Raw genomic sequence first — 6,921 nt, 5'->3', positions numbered from 1 at the left:
TCAGGGGGAGAGAGAGAGAGAGAGTGGTGAATATCAAAGGTACCCACAGGTCGGATTTGAACCCGGGCTGCCCAGGACTATAGCCTCCGTACTTGGTGGCCAACCTAAGTGCTAGGCTATCTACTCTCCTAAAAGGTTTGTTTTAATTGTTACCCCGCTCATCCCCAAACCATATCAGGAGAACATGGCAAAAAAACACACAACCAATCATGGCATGGAACAAAGTATAAAAGATTCTTAAAATAGCTCCATGTCCACCACATAGGAAACTGAAACACATTGATGCATCTTTATTACTTTAGTAATCTAACATAACACTAAGGCACTGGGTATCCTGCAGTGAAGACACTTTCACTGTTGCTTGAATAAAATGATTAATAAAGGACAATAACTTGTATTGAATATTCTTTTAGTGTGGTATTGCTCCATTTACGTTGGTTGTAGAACTTAATACTTCTTCAGCCACTAAATCTCAGCAGCACCATCCATCAAAGTGAGAGATTATACATATTTACAGCTCAAACTCTGGATTCAGTCAGGCTTTTCTGAGATCTACAAATGCAATGTGGCACTAAACATCCAATATTTACCTCATCATCTCGTAGTTTTCAAAGTTCTTAGTGAGACGTAACAAAATTGACCTGGTGTGTGGTGTGTGTGTGTGTGTCTGTGTGTTAAGTACCCAATTACTGTGTGCATCTTCTGCCAGCGCTTGTATCTTGTTGGCAATTAAACTACATGAGTGAGAGTAAAGATGCTGTCTCAGTGGACACAGCGCAGCCAGCACTGAGATTATGTTGTTATTAAAGATCTATGAAACTGCAATAAAGTCATTGTATCCTAGGGCACAAAACACTTTAGTGCCCAAATAGAAGGCAAACTGTTCATTTCTGTTTACCGTGACACACTGAGGAAATGCACAATAAGATAAAGAAAACAAATTAGATGTTGTCCCTGAAGCCAAAAAGCCGACAAGTTAACTTGTTTATACTGAAAGCGTGAACATATTTTCAGGCAACACGCTGTGATTCTTCAGAAAATCCACCGCAAGAGTTGGCAGCAGATAAAAAAACACACACACAGACAGTGAGTGCTCTTTCTGTTGAAGAGTTCATTTTGGAGGCAACAGATCTTTACTCTTGGCAACCTATTTTGCCCGCTGACAGGCTGTGGCGATGATGCAACGAGCCAAGTGATGTTTCCTCTCCAAAATCTCTCTCTGACACGCTCACACTCCGTCTCTCTCTCTATCTCGCCCTCTGTCTCTGAGTGTCTCCCAGTGCCATCAACAGGGTACCAGAGGCAGGAAAGTCCAAAGTAGAAACTTATGTTTGCTCCATCTTGTTTTGGTAACACCAATACAGCCTGCAATTGGGAGGAACACACACCACACACACACACACACACACACACACACACACTAAATTGTGTTACTTGAAGAACTTTGAAAACTACGAGATGATGAGGTAAATATTGGATGTTTAGAGCCACATTGTATTTGTAGATCTCTAAAAAGCCTGACTGAATCCAGAGTTTGAGCTGTAAATATGTATAATCTCTCACTTTGATGGATGGTGCTGCTGAGATTTAGTGGCTGAAGAAGTATTAAGGTCTATAACCAACGTAAATGGAGCAATACCACACTGTATTATGTGTCTCTGTTGATGTACAGACATTGAGCTCATTCCCTGCCCCTGACGACGATCACAGCTGATAGGGTTAGTGTCTGTGTCTCCCCTCATATCTGGCATGTTTGGTAGACCTAGTGTCTGCCAAACAATCCTGCTATTATCTTAAACGTCACACTCAAGTTTAAGGTAGAGTAGGCAGGGTAATACGTCCTGGACTTGGGCATCATCTTCAGGACAAATTCAGACAGAACTGGCTTGGCGAGACACTGTATCACATGTGTGCTGTTAAATGTCATTTCTCCTCACGAGTCATATACATATACATACATATATACAGTGGGTACGGAAAGTATTCAGATCCCTTTACATTTTTCACTCTTTGTTTCATTGCAGCCATTTGCTAAAATCAAAAAAGTTCATTTTATTTCTCATTAATGTACACTCAGCACCCCATCTTGACAGAAAAAAAACAGAAATGTAGAAATTTTTGCAAATTTATTAAAAAAGAAAAACTGAAATATCACATGGTCATAAGTATTCAGACCCTTTGCTGTGACACTCATATTTAACTCACATGCTGTCCATTTCTTCTGATCCTCCTTGAGATGGTTCTGCTCCTTCATTGGAGTCCAGCTGTGTTTAATTAAACTGATTGGACTTGATTAGGAAAGGTACACACCTGTCTATATAAGACCTTACAGCTCACAGTACATGTCAGAGCAAATGAGAATCATGAGGTCGAAGGAACTGCCCAAGGAGCTCAGAGACAGAATTGTGGCAAGGCACAGATCTGGCCAAGGTTACAAAAGAATTTCTGCAGCACTCAAGGTTCCTAAGAGCACAGTGGCCTCCATAATCCTTAAATGGAAGAAGTTTGGGACGACCAGAACTCTTCCTAGACCTGGCCGTCCAGCCAAACTGAGCAATCGTGGGAGAAGAGCCTTGGTGAGAGAGGTAAAGAAGAACCCAAAGATCACTGTGGCTGAGCTCCAGAGATGCAGTAGGGAGATGGGAGAAAGTTCCACAAAGTCAACTATCACTGCAGCCCTCCACCAGTCGGGGCTTTATGGCAGAGTGGCCAGACGGAAGCCTCTCCTCAGTGCAAGACATATGAAAGCCTGCATAGAGTTTGCCAAAAAACACATGAAGGACTCCCAGACTATGAGAAAGAAGATTCTCTGGTCTGATGAGACCAAGATTTAACTTTTTGGCTTTAATTCTTTCTTTTAATTCATCACCTGCCCAATACAATCCAAACAGTGGAACATGGTGGTGGCAGCATCATGCTATGGGGGTGTTTTTCAGACACCAGAGCCCTGACTTAAACCCAATTGAGCATCTCTGGAGAGACCTGAAAATGGCTGTCCACCAACGTTCATCATCCAACCTGACAGAACTGGAGAGGATCTGCAAGGAAGAATGGCAGAGGATCACCAAATCCAGGTGTGAAAAACTTGTTGCATCATTCCCAAGAAGACTTATGGCTGTACTAGCTCAAAAGGGTGCTTCTACTCAATACTGAGCAAAGGGTCTGAATACTTACGACCATGTGATATTTCAGTTTTTCTTTTTTAATAAATTTGCAAAAATTTCTACATTTCTGTTTTTTTTCTGTCAAGATGGGGTGCTGAGTGTACATTAATGAGAAATAAAATGAACTTTTTTGATTTTAGCAAATGGCTGCAATGAAACAGAGTGAAAAATGTAAAGGGGTCTGAATACTTTCCGTACCCACTGTATATATAAACATCTTCATCTGAGTCTCCTGAATCTTTCTTGGGTGAAGTCGAGTTTCGACACATTTCCTCTGCAAATACAAGTTAATGTCCTTTATTAAAGATTTTATTTAAGCAACAGTGAAAACATCTTAGCTGTCAAATATCCAGTGCCTTAGTGTTATATATTATTGCTGGAGTGTTGGTAAAGATTCTTCAATAGTTTTGTATTCGGTTGACATGGAGATAGTTTAAGAAGCTTTTATACTTTGTTTCATGCCGTGGTAGTCTGTGTGTTTCTCGCCATGTTCCCCTGACATAGTTAGAGGATGAGGAGGGTAACAACGACAAATAAAACCCAGGGGAAAAGAGGGAACAAAGTGTAAGCAATCAATTTAAAAACATCCTTTTATCATGAAACAGAAAGAGAAACTGACAATCTTAGGAAAGTCTAAGCACCATTAACTAAGGTTACCACAATATTGAAACACCAAGGACTGGAGGAAAACGCCCTCCTGTGAAGGAAGGCGTAAGCACTAGAGCAGGTTCACATCACACACATGCAGCCGAACGGCGCCCGTCTCTCCTTCTTTTTATACTCTGGCCTCTGATTGGAAAGTGGGCACATGTGTGCTCAATCACTGACTGCAGCGAGGCTGAGAGAAGCACCTGTAGAGAGCACAGGAGAGAGAGGGGGACTAACCGCCACAACAACAAACACACAGCAATCTCGTAACAACTACTCAGCAGTGAAGTCTACAACATCAAATGTTATTCTTTGTCTGTCCTTTGGTACAAAAAGCAGACATAGTAAGCGCTTTTATTCACATTTTTTTCACATTGTTCATTATAAGGATGTGACGTATGGATGCTGCTTAATGCAAATTTGATTCTTCTGCTGAAATCGGCCAAATGCTGTTGCAGCTGTGTTTATTGTGAGTAAAGCAGTATCATTTTTATTTATTATCATGTAGTATTTTTGCTGCCAACTGCGACAATACGACTGTCAATAAGGACATCACTGATGCGCGTATCTTCCTCTCTTACTTGACTTAAGGAACATTTTCTTTGAATTTAACTCTAACCAAATCGATTCTTACAATACACTTAATGTTTTTTGTATTTCTCTTGATGCTCTTCTGTGCTCCTCTTTTTGTATTTTAATGTTGGAGCAGTCTGGTATAAGAGTTTCCTTCAGGATTACTAAAGATGTATCTAACTGTGTTAAAAAAAAAAAAAGGTGCCTCATTGTTACAGAAAACAATTTTAATTTCAAGATGAAAGAGATTTATTTTTTGTTCTTTTTAAATGGACAGAATGATGAAACATGTTCCTAGTACTGCAACAGACAGTGAATAGAAGACGACGCATGCAGCTCATCTACTGTCTAATGGGTCTAAATTAAACCTCCAGTTTCATGGAAGTCAAGAAAGAACCCTTTAACCGTCTCTCAAAACACAAAGACCATGTCACTCGGTTGAGCTCTTCAGAATGAATGTTTCATGAAGATACTTCATATAAAGTCCAGAAGTGTTATAGAGGTTTACCATGTGTGGGCCCCTTCACTAACCCTGTGGCTTTGCCCAAGAGGGTCACGATTAGAGCCCGACCGATTAACCCGCAAGCTGATAATATCGTCCGATATGAGCATATCCAGTGACTATCAGTATCAGATCATTTTGTCCCCAATATCGACATCAGTATCAGCCCAAAAACCACATATCGGTCGGGCCCTAGTCGCAATATACAACTGTAAATGATCCTCCGTTCGTTATAGCTTTTTTTGTGTCTAAAATATTGGATCGTTTTTCCTTCGGGGTTTTGAACATCCATCTAATCTCAACCATCTGGGAAAAACAGATGGAAATTTTCCCTTTAAAAAGTTTTAAACTCTAACTCACATGACTTCAGGGAAGTTGAAAGTACGAAATATTCCCCTGAAATGTTTATTTCCCAGAAGCATACAAAACATACACTCATGTAAAGCACCTCAAAGATGCACTTGGATCTTGTACATGACTAAATTAAATATAAATGTCACTGCTCGATGCAGACGGCTGAATTAGTCATATCCAAAATACCATCCATTGACTGATCGCTCCGAGTGAGTCAGCAGTTTTTGAGTCCTCTATATGACATGTTCAAGTGAGAACATTTCAAAGTCTTTTGATAAGTTTGGATTTTAATCAATGATTGTACCCCAGGAGCCTACACTACCAAGTGTGATCATCATCACCCGTGGTAACAAGTCCCCAATATCCTCCTTCACTGACGCTGACAAAAGAGATCTCACTAAGCGGTCACAAGAAGCTGGTTAACAACCTGATAAGTTATCCTACAGCTAAGTGTGCGTTCACCTTAAAGAGACAGACTTAGCTTCATATGATCTAACATATGAAGAAGCTCAACACATAGGCTACAAGAGACATCAACACAACTGCAGGGACAAATGCAGGAAGGACAACTGACAGTAAAAAATAAAAATGGATGGTTTGGAAGCACTTATTAAAGCTTTTTATATTTCTCTCCCATCATTAGTGTACCTTAGATCTAAAATAAATCCTGTTGTTGAGAGTACTTCATAAATGGAATATGATTAAAACGTCCTGTTTCTCCACTTAAATTAATCAGTCCTCCATTTTTTTTTCTTGCTGGCATGTATGACAGTTTTAGACGTCGGTCATATTCCAGCTCCAGCCCGGACAGTAACAAAGTGAGAGGTATGGAGCGAATAAAATGTTATGTGTAAATGTAATATGAAGTAGTAGGCCTCTTTTTTCACATTAGAATCACGTGGCTCCAGTACGTCTTCAGTCTCTGTTGAAGATGATCTCAGTAAAGAACAATGAATAACTTCCATTCATATGTTTACATGATAAATCAAACAAGACACACAAAGTGTTTGTTAGGACTCCCTCCCCCCTCCCCCTCTCTCTCTATCAGCTCACGGACCTCTGTGATCAAGAGGTCTGATTGGTCAGTAGGTGGAGATTTTCACCGGATTGTCTTGAACAGAGGTTATGTGTTCAGCAAAAGTTACCATGGTTACCTGGTCAAAATGGAGCCATAGCACTGACAACCCTGAAGTTTGCTTGATGTGTATTACACCCCCCGTGTTTAATGTTTTGTTTTTAATTGATGTACGGGTTCAGAGTGTGGTTGGTTTAAGCATTTATTTATTTTACTGGTATGTATTCAGTTTTAATTTGCCTCACGTCAGTCTCTGTGAGTTGTTCAACATTGGTTGTGCACACATGTTTCCCCTTTCTTTCATGAATTAAAGTTGAAGTTGGACTGAATGTTGAACTGACATTTGTCGTAGTATATAACGACAAAGTTTTTCATTTAAATGGTCTAGTTGTTGAAGTAGTTGCACTTAAATAGCTTCCTAAACTTTGTGTATGCGATCCCTTAACTTCCCCCCCTGCCATGCTTACATACTCACTCTCACTCACTCACACTCACTCACACTCACACACAAAAAAGAAAGCAACTCTAAAGTATTCACGGCCTGCAGGCAAACTGAGAGGGTTTTGTGCTGTTTGGAGAGGCCTTTGTTTAGACAATGTGTCACA

Source organism: Labrus mixtus, chromosome 5, assembly GCF_963584025.1.
Source record: "Labrus mixtus chromosome 5, fLabMix1.1, whole genome shotgun sequence".
Lineage (NCBI taxonomy): Eukaryota > Metazoa > Chordata > Actinopteri > Labriformes > Labridae > Labrus > Labrus mixtus.
The sequence above is the reverse complement of the archived record's forward strand: the minus strand, read 5'-3'. Positions refer to the sequence as shown.